The sequence below is a fragment of the Cryptomeria japonica genome, chromosome 3 (assembly GCF_030272615.1).
Source record: "Cryptomeria japonica chromosome 3, Sugi_1.0, whole genome shotgun sequence".
Taxonomy (NCBI): domain Eukaryota; kingdom Viridiplantae; phylum Streptophyta; class Pinopsida; order Cupressales; family Cupressaceae; genus Cryptomeria; species Cryptomeria japonica.
The window spans coordinates 411906752-411920043 of NC_081407.1; positions in this window are offsets into that span (position 1 = coordinate 411906752).

The following is a 13292-nucleotide window of genomic DNA, read 5'->3' on the forward strand; positions in this document are numbered from 1 at the left end:
CCCTGGAATAGCTTATTTGAAAACAAACCCACTGGTAAATCGTCTAAATTCCCTCTATGTAAGATATTTCTGATAGAAAAATAGGCAGATTAGCTATTACAGTACTAGATGTGGTTATAGACCACAGTATTTCTCTAATGGCTTTTTCTCTAGTGGGAAAATTTGTTGGACCAAGACCTAATATTGAAGTCGTTAGGTCTTTTGTTAAGAGAAAATGGAGGTTGAAAGGACAGGTTGATGTCTCAGCCTTGTCAAGGGGTTTCTTTGTCTTTTCCTTCTCTTGTGGGGAAGATTTGGAAATGGCTCTTGGTGGAGGACCCTGGATGTTTGGGAAATCTTCTTTATCCTTAAGAAAATGGTCTCCAAATATGGAGCTCAATGACTCCTTTTTTGAATCTGCTATGGTCTAGGTGCGGTTGCCTGGTTTGCCGCTTGAATTCTGGCTGGAGGATGTTTTCTCAAGCATTGCTAACTCCTTCGGGGAGCTTGTGGCTATAGATTATATGACAGCAGCACAAAAGAGGTTGGTGTATGCAAGGATATGTGTTAATATTTCATAGAATATGGAACTTCCTAGCTCTATTGAAACAAATTCCAAACTAGGGAAGTGGGAACAAGCTATAGAGTTTGAGTCCCTCCCTTTTGTGTGTTTCTCTTGTAAGAAAGATGGACATTGGGCAAAGGCTTGCCCAAGTAACCCCAAGAATGCTCAGAAGCATAACAATCATGTTAAACGGATCTGGAAAGAGAAGATTAACAAAAATGAGGAGGGTAGAGCGGAAGGAGGAAGTGGACTTCCTAGTAACCCAAAAGATATAACAAAGGATGATAGGAAAGCTAGTCCTTCCAAGGATACTCTTCAGAAGGAAGTTAGAAAGGATGAAGATAATGTATTTGAAGTCAAAACAGTCAATGGATTTGAAATTTTACAGATTCAGGAGGAAGAGAATGTAAGCATAGAAGAAATTCTTGAAGATGGTGAGATTGGCGACATAAATGAATCACAACATGAGGCTCTAAAAGATACAGAAAAGGAAAGTAATAAAGTGTGTCCAAAGGACTTTGAAGGTCCAGATGTTATCTTTGAAAAAAAGACCAAGTTCAAATCGCCTCAGGTTAACATTAACTCTCTATTTCAAAGTGTTGGAACTGAATCGCCCACCTCTTCTTGGAGAATAGGAGAACCTTGGAATAATAAGAAATCTGCATATAAAGATGGAGATGATGAAGAGATAATAGGAGAGGGAAAAAAGAAAAACAAGAAGACAGGTTGTTCTAAAGGGGTTAAAACTAGAACCAGGTCTAAGGCGGATATTGGTCTTTCCAAATCCCCGCAGGGACATAAAACCATGAAGTGGCACAAAGACTAGGAGAGTAAACAAAACATAGCTGATGGAAGGCAACGAACCATTCAGGAATCCTGCTCCCTGGTTTCCAAATGAAGGTAATTTCCTGGAACATATGAGGCCTAAATGGTCTCCATAAATAGGATGTATTAAGGAATTTTATCAGAGATCATAAGCCGAACATCATCCTGGTTCAAGAAACTAAAATGAGTAAGGAAAAATTTGAAAAATTAAACTTCTTTAAACAAGGGGGTGTTTGTGGTAGTAGTTCGAATGGGGCGTCAGGTGGGGTGGCCATATTTTGGAGTAAGAAAATTATTGATGGAGATCTGATTAATGAAGATGGTAATGTCATTTCTATAAGAGTTAAATGCATTGCTGAAGGATAGGAATGGGTAGTTACCAACATTTATGCTCCAAATTCTAAAGCTACTAGGAGTAAGTTTTGGAACAAATCCAACAGAAAAGGGGTTTTTTTTCTCAAGACAGTTGGCTGTTGATGGGAGATTTCAACACCCCTTTGCAAGAAATTGACAAATTTGGAGGAACTCAAGCTCAACTGGATAGCAGGATTGATCTTATGGACTTCATCAATGCCAATGCCCTTATTGATGTTGATCTTTTTGGAGCTTCCTACACTTGGTCTAACCGAAGGGATGGAGGAGATCTTGTTCAAGTAAGGCTAGATAGATCCCTTATCACTCTTGACTAGGTCCTTAAGTATAGATTCTCTTTGTCTATTATTAACAGAATAGGATCAAATCATTATCCCATTTCTTTTGTTGCTGATTCAATTAAGGAAAAACATTGTTTTCCATTCCGGTTTGAAAAAATGTGGATTTCACACCCATCCTTGGAAACTTCCATTGCCAAATGGTAGAATATTACTGTGGATGGATCTACCATGTTCAAAGTTACTAAAAAATTAAGAAACACCAAAGATAACATTAAGATTTGGAACAAAAAGGTTTTTGGAGATATTTTTGAATCCAAGAGAAAGTTGAAGGAGGAATTAGAATAAATTCAAAACTTTATTCACAAAGATGGTTATAAGATGTTCCCCAAGGCTAAAGAAGATGAGGTTCTAACCAAATTACACAACACAAAATCAAGAGAATAAATCTATTGGAGGCAGAGATCTAGGGCTATTTGGTTAGAAACAGGTGATAGAAACACAAAATTCTTTCATATGACATCTATGAAGCATAAAGATGCTAGCAGAATTTCCAGATTAATTGTTGATGACAAAATTCTTCTCAAAGATGATGACATGGGTGATGAAGCTGTTAGGTTCTTCTCTAACCTTCTGACAGGTAGTAAGGAAATTGACATTGTTAAGCAACAAGACCTGGTTGATAACATTCCTAAGATCATTGGACCTCATCAGAATAAGATATTATATGCTATCCCTACAGCTGATGAAATTAAAAATTTGTTTTCTCCTTTCAAGGGGATGAGGCTCCAGGCCCGGATGGTTTTCCTATGTTTTTCTTTCAAGAATATTGGCATATTGTTGGGGAAGACACAACCAATGTTGTCAAAGAATTCTTTGGACCCAGAAGAGTTCTTAAAGAAATCAACTCTACTTTTATTGCTCTAATTCCTAAGGTGGCTGGAGTTGATTCTATGGGAAAGTTTAGGTCAATAAGTCTTTGTAATTCTTTTTACAAGATTATTTCAAAAGTTCTGACTTCTATATTGCTAGTTGTTCTCCCCTTTGTTATCTCTAAGGAGCAAAAAGGATTTGTCCCAGGCAGGCAGATTTTGGATTCTATTATTCTTGTGCATGAGAATATCCACTCTCTTAATGCTGCAAACAAAGAGGGATTTCTTATACAGTTGGATCTGGTAAAAGCCTATGATAGAGTGGAATGGCAGTTTCTTTTCAAGGTCAGCGAGGCCTTTGGATTTGATGAGAAGGTTATTAAAATTACTAGAGAATTGATATCTACACCAAATTTTTCTATTCTTATTAATGGATCTTCGTCCAGATTTTTAAAATCTTCTAGGGGTCTTAGGCAAGGAGACCCTATTTTGCCTATTCTTTTCACCATCTTGGTGGAATATTTGAGCAGACTGATTCAAAAGTTGAAAATGAATAAAAATATCAAAGGGTTGCAACCCTCTTCTACTAATGTCTTTTGCACACATCAACAATTTGTTGATGATACAATTTTGTTGGGATATTCTTCTGTTAGTGAAGTTGTTGCCTTCAAAGGTGCTCTTATATCTTATTCCCTTGCTACAGGACAACAGGTTAATTGGGATAAATCTGCTATTTACTTCATCAATACCCCATTATTTAGTTAGCAGAGGATTGCTAACATAATTGGTTGTAAGGTGGAGCTGCTCCCCTCTACTTATTTGGGTCTCCCTATTGGTTTGGCTCCTCCAAACTCCTTCCGGAATTCTTTAATTAATAAACTCAACAAAAAATTGGTAGGTTGGAAAGGATCTATGCTATCTCAGGCTGGTAAGCTTTATCTTCTTCAAGCTACTCTTCAGAATCTGCCTGTTTATGCTCTTAGCTTGTTTAGTATACCGGTCAAATTTGTTGAAGCTTTAGAAAGAATTCAGAAAAGATTTCTTTGGTCTGGTGTAGAAGATAAGAAAAGGATTGCTTTGGTTTCTTAAGATAAAGTCTATACTCCTAAAAGCAATGGGGGGTTAGGTATTAAAGCTCTCAAACCTTTCAATAAAGCCTTGTTAACTAAACAAATTTGGAGGGCATATGGTATTAAGAAAGATTGGAATAGGGTGTGGTTTGATAAATACATACATAATCAGCCAATTCATTCTCTTCTCTATTATGAAGATATCGCCGTTGGATCTTTTTATATGGAATAGTATGATCAAATCTATAAAAGTTGCTAAAGCTGGAGTTGGTTGGGTCCTTGGCAAAGGTGATAAAACTAGATTTTGGGAGGATGTCTGGATTAAAGATGAGCCTCTTTTTAACCAAGATTGCAGCCAATTCATTGAAGAATGTAAAAGGAGGTATGGTTCTATGGTTTGTAATTATTGGAAGGAGAATAAATGGGTCAAACTTGATGCAGTTTATGCTGGATTCTCGTTGCTCCAGCATGATTTGTTATCATTTTCTATCAGTAAAGATTCTAATGACATGTTCCTATCGAAGATTAATCCTAGGGTTAATTTTATTGTTGCCTCTTCTTATAAAAAAATTGTTACTTAGGCTTGCAACCCAATATGAACTAAAATTTGGAATAGATTCCTCATTCCTAAAGTTAACATGTTTTTTTGGCTTGCAACTCACAACAAGATTCTTACCATTGATAACCTGACTCGAAGAGGATTCATGATTCCTAATAGGTGTGATTTATGTCAGAAAGAGGTTGAATCTGTGGATCATTTGTTTATTCATTGTTCTTTTACCTGGGAAATCTGGAGTAAAGTATGCATGCAATGGAAAGTTGATTGGGTAATGCACAATAGTTTTAAGGAAGTCATCTGGCAATGGATTTTCCCTACCAAGCTTCCTATGATTAAGACCCTCTAGTCCTTTGTCCTTCCTATGACCTGTTGGCATATCTAGAAGGAGAGAAACAATAGAATTTTCAGAGAGGCTAAGTTTTCTTCTCAGGTGGTTTTTGAAAAGATTTGTAGGGCTATTAAAGAAAACATCAATACCATTCACAAAAATAATAGGCAGTGTAGTTATATTAACATGACTGATAATGAGAAAAGCGTCCTAACTGAATGGAAGTTGATACACAAGATCTGCAAATCTGATATGAAGAGCGGGAGAGATAATGTTGTGTGGATGTTTCCTCTTCATGATTGGGTTAAGGTGAACTTTGATGGTGCAACTAAAGCTAATCCTGGGAAGGTTGGAGGGGGAGGAGTCATTAGAAACTCTTATGGCTTTTGTGTTGATGCAATTGCCTCTCCCTTTGGAGTTCAAAACAACCATGTGGCAGAAGCTCTGGCAATGTTAAAATGTCTCCAGCTTGCTCGGAGTTTTAATTTTAAAAGAATATGGCTAGAGGGGGACTCTCTCAATATTATTCAAGCTATTAAAGGTATTAGTTCCCCTTCTTGGAACATTCATAATATCATTGATAATGCTAAAAAATTGTTAGATACCTATGATAGTGTGATTATTACCCATACCTTTAGGGAAGGTAACAGGGTAGCTAATTTATTAGCCAATGAGGGGGTCATTTTAGTAGAGGATGCTAAGTATATCGAAGAAGTATCATGTAAGAGTGGAGTCCATGAGCAATTATTATTTGATAGAGTCAACGGTACATGTTAATTTCATTATTACCTTTCTGGGTTCGGATCTCAATGATAGATATTGGAGTGATGCGGAGTGTTAGTTGATTACCTGTTTAAGGCATTGTGATAATAAGCACTGATGTGACGAGCCTAATCATACTAAGTGCTAGTTTATATTGAATGTCTTAAAAGACTTTTCGAACAACAAGAAAATCACCTTGTTTTTTGATTCCAACGTCTTGTTTCTACAATATTTGGTTATTTTGTGCTTTCTTGAAGGTTTCAACTTGAACAACTATTACATTATGGGGGGAAATCTTAATCGCAATGAGCCTTCCAGCTATGATAGCTAGAAAAGTGAAAGGAAAATATGGCGAAGGTTGCACAAATATGGATTCACTGATTACATGGAGAAACTGCACGAGAGCAAGAAGTCTGTTTCACATGGTTTTGCCAAGGGCTGGAACAATAATAATGTTACTATGTTTGGCCAGACATGGAAGTTGGATGAAGATTTGGTGGTGGAGGTTACCAGCTTGCAGAAGGAAGGCATCAAATTCTGTAGAGACCATAAGTTCTCGGTGGAAGCTACCAAGAATTTCCCTAAAAATGAAGAAGAAAAGGCTCGGCTCGCTAAGAAGGACAATGCATCCTACTACCTCCCTAACCAGGTAAAATATTTCTGGTAGAAAATGTTGAAAGTTTTAATGGAATACCTTACGGTTGATGGAAGGTTTTCAAAAGTTTACAATTACCACTTTGTCATCCTTAACCATTTTCAACATGGATCGAAGATTTCATTGCCCTTCTATTTGGCCTCTTCCCTTAACGATAGCCTGGTCGACCATGCCAAGAAACATAAATCCTACCCCATTGCTCACCAAGGCCTTATTTTGTTAATATATGAGCATCTAAAAGGAAAATCTAGGGCTAATAGGGATGACCCCTTTGTGGAGAATGCCCACATTTTCGAGGGTTATGATGGCTCTGATTTTGATGAAGATTCTTCTAATCTCCCTCTACATAAGAAATTAAGGGTTAGTGATGAAGCTAAAGAAGACACGAAAGAGAATGTTGGTTCTAAGCAGGAATAGGGGAAGGAGGTGGAAGAAGAGGTGGAGAATGAGCAGGAGAAGGAGGTTGAGGGCGAGGAAGGGGATGAGCAGAGAAAAGAGGATGTTGAAGAGCTAGAGGTGAAGGATAATCCCTATGTCTCAGATAACAGGGATGATGTTAAATACAATATGGAGGGAAACCCTAGGTCTATGGACTCTGCTCCAGTTATGGAGAATGCAGATTCCATTCTGAATGCTACCAGAAATATTACCTTGGAAATATTCAATTTTCAGAAATGGGTGATTGATAAAATCTCTAGCATTCAGAATAAACAGAGAGACTTGGATTATAAAATTGAGAATTTGATTAAGGATACCAACATTAAAGGTAAAGAGGATGATGCAGAGGATACTAGTGATGCAAAGGATGAAGAAGAAATTCCGGACTAGCCGGAAAAAGACATTATTAAGGGAGTTTTGAAGCATCTTGAAGATGTGGTGAGAATTATCAAAGAAAAGGGTGAGGTTGATAATGGTCTGATAAACAATCGGATTCAAAAAACTGAGAATGCTTTGAAGAAATTCATGGAGCATAGTCTGGCGGTGTTGAAGGTGTCTTCTCAAAACATGAATGATTTGGTTGCTTTCCTAGAGAAGAACAAGTAGAATAAAGATACGGTGATCATTGATGATGAGCCGACCTCTAGTTCTGCTCTACACTCCTCCATATGTAGAACTAGGCAAAATACTAGTGAGTTGGATTGAAGACCAAAGACAATCAACAGATGGAGGAAAACAAAGACCTGAAAGAGGAAGCTAATGCGATGATGATGTTGGTCAAGGATACGAAAGAGACTATAAAGATTTTCATCTGATATGTAATATGGTTTTTGGTTGCCAATTTCTCGCCAGCCTTGTCCCGTTCTTTTCCTTGGTTGTTGTTCTTTCTGTTGTTCTTTTGTAGCCTTTCTCTCTTTGTTTTGTTCTTTCTAGTTTCTCTTTTGCCTATCTCCTCGTTATGTAAGCGGGTTTCAGGTCCCTTAAAACCTGATTTTCCTTAATAAAAAACTTTTATCTTTTAACTTAAATTTGACAACCATTTATATGTCAAAATATTAATATTAATTATAAACTTAATATTTTAAAATAAACACCATATAAAAAATATAACCTCATCAAAATTATAAGTTATATATATGTATATGTTTATGTATATGCATATGCATATGCATATGCATATGCATATACATATGTATACGTATATGTATAAACAAAGATATTTAAAAATAATCCACCATTACATAATTACAATATTTTTAAAAAATATATATTTAATATTTTTATTTATAATTATATTTTTAAACTGTGATAAGAAGTTTAAAAAATTTAATATAGAAAATTAGATGTCAATTATCAATAAAAAAATTTTATAGAGAAAAAATAAACAATTTACATATAATATAACTTAAATATTTTTGTTTGTAGTAACTAATTAAAAGTTAAATAAAATAATTTTAAGGTAAATAAAATAATTCCAATTGATATCTTAAATAGATGTATTTAAGATATCTATACTAGTATTATCTATGACATTTTAAATATGGTAGTATTACATATTTCTTTATAATCAAGTCAAGAAATTATATATAACAATTTCAATTTTATTTAGAATGCAAACAACAATTTCCTACACATTAGAAAAAAATGTTATTGGACTTATATTGAAAAGATATGGAAGGACATGGCGATATAGGTAAACCGGAGCAGAAATAACAAAGTTTTTCGGCCAGCTTCAAAATACTTTCAAGGCTTCTTTGGGAACAGACGAAGTGTGGCATGGAGGTAGAATGACAATGGAAGGAGATTCACTCAAGGGCGTTTTAATAATGGTGTGAATCAAGGGAATTCTGAGAAGCAATTCAAAGGCTTTTCAAGGAAATGGTCTTTGGATCTGGGCAATCAGCGAACTTTTGCTAGGGTTGTTGGCTTGGCAAATAAGGAGACTGCGGCTAGGGTTTCCGTTTCTTCACAGAAGGTGAGAAATAAGGTAAATGTGAACCTCAAGGAAGCTAGTCCGGAAAAGGTAAGTAAGATACCTTCTGATCCTATTCTGTTGGGGGTTTCTTCATCACAGGTTTGGGCTCCTATCCCTTGTATTCATCTTTTGGGTTCCTATGTCGATGAGAAAGCGAATTGTTTGCATATGAATGCTATTTCTGGGGAAATTTGGGGTGATCAAATTAGTTTGTTAAAGCTTTATCATAAATTGCAGAAAAGATGGGGGGATATGCATTATTTTCAATTATTGTCTGTGAATTCTTTTATTATTGTCTTTGGCTCTCCTTCTTTCAGAGATGAGGTATTAAGAACTTCGCATCATTGGTTTGGAAAACATTTAATTTCAATTGCGGCTTGGAAACCTTTTTTGTTCCTTCTTGGTCTAGTTTGAAACTTATTCCTTTCTGGTTTGGTTTACCTAAAATTCCTTTTGAATTTATGGATCCAGATGTTCTTGAGAAAATTGGAAATACTATTGGAACTTTTTTAACATCTAAAATGGACTTTGTGGATGGGGAGGTTCTGGTAAAAATTTGTGTTCTTATTAACCCTAACAATGTTTGCCCCCGTACTTGTAATATCAAGTCTCATGATGGTATTTGGCACCAGTCAATTGAAAAATTAGATACGGAGCTTCTTAAGTCTCCTTTACTTTTGGATGCTCCATCACTTATGGATTTTAAGGAAAACCAGCAGGTTGTTGGCTCTGTCCCTAAATCCCTTAATAAAGATAGTTTGTCGGTGGGACCTTCGGTTGAAGGATGTAGAAATGTCTCTTCGCATAAATTGGTAGAAACAGGTCACATTAATATTGAAAATAATTCATTGTGTCGTAGTTCCGGGAAACCCAATGTTCACACTTTGGGTTCAGTCTCACTTTCGTCTTTACTGAAGACATTTTCTAATAACAGGGGTATAGTGGATGGTAATCCCCCAATGAATGGAGTAGATCATCCATTGATGATAGATTGCCCTAAGATGCCAAATAATCACACAAAGGGTAAGGGCAACAATTTGTCTTCATGCACTCAAAAGGAGGTTTACGATTCTTCAAAGAATGTGAATTTAGATAAAAATGCAATGGTTGATAGGGAAACTATTAAACAGATACCTGCCATAAGTTTTCCTAATGATGCTTCTTTAGTTTAGGAAATTAAGAATTTGGTGTCTAATAATTCCCCTCTGAATGTTGAAATTAATATGGCTAATGAATCTTCCTTGGGGAATAGTAATCCATCAGAGGTTGTCCCTGTTATTATGCCAAATGAGAATCTGGTTCAGCAAGTAAATGATATTTTTAACAATCATGCACATCAAATGGATGAGGGTATTACTGATAGAGTTGTTTGTTCGATTGAGAATGATTTGGGGGGTATAAACTCGACCCTTCCAATTTCTGCATCTGCTAATCCTTTTGTGGTTTTGGCTACAACAAAGTTGGGTTTTGAAGATAATCCATTTATCTTGGCTTCTCCAAAGTCATGCAAGAGTTTACCAATTGTCCAAACAACTCCAATTTTTTCACCATCGGTGGTTTCTCCTAGGAGAGGTAGGCCTCTAAATAATCTTAAGACTCAAATGGAAATTGATGCTGGAATTCAAAAGACTTTGTCCCTTTCTCCTGCTGGTGGGCAAGGGAGGCATTCGGTCTCTCTTGGTAGGCCTAAGAAAACATGCCTAACTCCAATAAGTGTAAAAAGAAAGAGTAAAAGATTTGTGACTAGTCCTCCTGTGACAAGATCAGGGGTTGTGAAACCTAATTTGCAAGGTTGCTTTGGGGAAAGCAAAAATTCTCCAATTAATGGGAAGAGGGGAGCTTTGGCCTCCCCTCGAGGACAATGAGAATTATTTCTTGGAATGTTAGGGGCTTAAATGCCCTTAACAAGAGACGCTTAATTAAGTCCCAGATGGACTTAATTAAGTGTGATATTTTTATGTTGTAAGAAACAAAGTTGTCAAAGGAGTCTGCTGATTTGGTTTTTTCATCTTGGAGAAGGTGGAATTTTCTTTCTTCTCTAGCTTGTGGTGCTTCAAGAGGTTTGGCACTACTTTGGAATAATTATAATATTGAGGTACAGTTAGTGGCATCTACTACAAATTGGATGTTGGCTTTAGTTATAAGCAAGATTTCGAAGGTTAAATTCTAGCTTTTTTACATTTATGCTCCATCAAGTATTCAAGGGAAGAGTAAGTTATGGGGTGAATTAAAGAGGATTTCTTCTCCCTTAAAACATGGTTCCTGTATTATCTTCGGGGGCGATTTTAATGCTATCACTGATTTAGATGAGAAAAGAGGAGGTGTTTTCCCTAATAAAAGGATTATGGATGACTTTGGGGATTTCATTTCTGATATGTGCCTTTTTGATTGTAAGTCTCAAAATGGAGTTTTCACATGGACAAACATGAGAAGGGATTTTTCCCAAATTGCTAAGAGATTAGATTGGTTTTTGTTATCTGAGAATTGGATTGATTCAGATTTTGAATTCTTTTCCTCTATTCTACCAGTATCGGGTTTTGATAATTTTCCAATTTCCCTTTCAGTTATTGAGGATAAGACTTCTTTTAAGTCTCCATTTAAATTTGAGCCCATGTGGTTTAGGGATTCTTCCTTTTTGCCTCTGCTTAGGAAATGGTGGAATTCTACTCCTTTTTGTTCTGGATCCCTTATGTTTCAAATTGCCAAGAAGTTAAGTTATTTGAAATTGAATATTAGGGAATGGAATATCTCGCATTTTAAGAACATTTTTTAGGAGAAACAAAGGATTCAAGATATGATTGAGTGTCTTAATACTCATGTGCTTCAACACGGTATGGTGCCACAAGTTTTTGATGAATTGAAGTCACTAAAATCACAACTTGAGGAGGTGTTAGCTAGAGAGGAAATCTATTGGAGACAGAAATCTAGAGAGTTATGGCTTTTAGATGGTGACAAGAACACAAAAATTTTTCATTCTTCAACTAAGATTAAAAGATGTAAGAATAGAATATCTTGTATTCAGTGTCAGAATGGAAATTTATTGACAGAGCCCGAGGACATTGCTTCAAAGGCAGTTAGGTTTTTTAAGTCATTATTATCTTCGGAAAATGGAAATCTCAGCAATGATATTATATCTAATATTCCTCCTTTAGTATCTTTGGAAGACAATAAGATGTTGATGTCTCCCTTTTCCTTAGAAGAAGTTAAGAGTGTTGTCTTTGCCATGAATCTAGATAAAGCTCCGGGACCAGATGGTTTTACTCAATTTTTTCAGAAATGTTGGGATTTTGTGGGAAATGATGTTTTATTGGCTCTCGAGGAAGCTAGGAGAAATAGGTCTATTTTAAAAGAACTTAATACTACAATGATTGTAATTATTCCTAAAAAAGAGGATACTAAGACTTTTGCTGACTTCTGCCCCATTTCTTTATGTAACACTTTGTATAAGATATTTACGAAGGCAATTTCCCTTAGGTTGGCAAAAATTCTACGTAGGATCTTTTCATTGGAGAAAGGTGGTTTTGTTCCCGGAAGGGAGATGACAGAGGGTGCAATTGTAGCACATGAGGTGCTACATTCTATTTCCACCCAAAGAACCCCGACCATGATACTTAAACTAGACATGATGAAGGCTTATGATAGAGTAGAGTGGGGGGATTTATGTGCTGTTCTTGAGAAGTTAGGTTTTTCCAAGGCCTGCGTCAAATGGATTCGTGCATGTATTTCTTCTGCAAGATTCTCAGTTTTAATTAATGGTTGTCCTTGTGGTTTTTTCACTTCCTCTAGGGGTTTGAGATAGGGAGATCCCCTTTCTCCCTTTTTGTTTATTCTCCTAGCTGAAACCTTTAGTTGGGCTATTGGGGCTGCTAAAGTGGGGGGGCTTTGGAAAGGTATAAGGATTCAGAATATTCCCCAAAGTATTTCTCATTGTCTCTTTGCAGATGATACTTTGTTGTTTGGCCATGCTTCGTTGGTAGAGGAAAAAGTGATTAAAGGAATAATACAAAATTATGCATCATTTTCTGGTCAGAAAGTGAATGGTGATAAATCAAAGATTTTTTTCCTTAATACATCACAACTGGTTCAGCATAGGTTGCAATATTTTTGGGGATTTGAGATTGGAAATCTTCCATGTACTTACCTTGGGATTCCTTTCTTTGTTAAATAGGATAAGATTGGTTTTTGGGATAAGATTATTTTGGTCATTTCTAAAATAATTCTCTCATGGAATCATAGATGGTTAACTTTGGTGGGTAAAATTGTTCTCATCAAGTCTGTTTTGAATGTTGTTCCCATATATCTCATGTCTATTTTGAAGTCTCCAAAAGTAGCTATTGTTAGTTTACAGGATACTCTTAGAGATTTTCTTTGGAACAATAATAAAGATGGCAAGAAGAAACTCCCTTTAGTTGCATGGGATAAGGTATGTTTGCCTAAGGAACTTGGGGGAATAGGAATTCAGAGTCTGGCAAATCAAAATTTAGCCTTAGGTGCTAAGTTGGTTTGGAAATTACATGACAAGCCTGGCTCCTTATGGGCACAAATTATGTTTGCCAAATATTTAAATAATGGACCGAGAGAGTACATTTTTAAAGTCTCAAATTTACCTTCGAG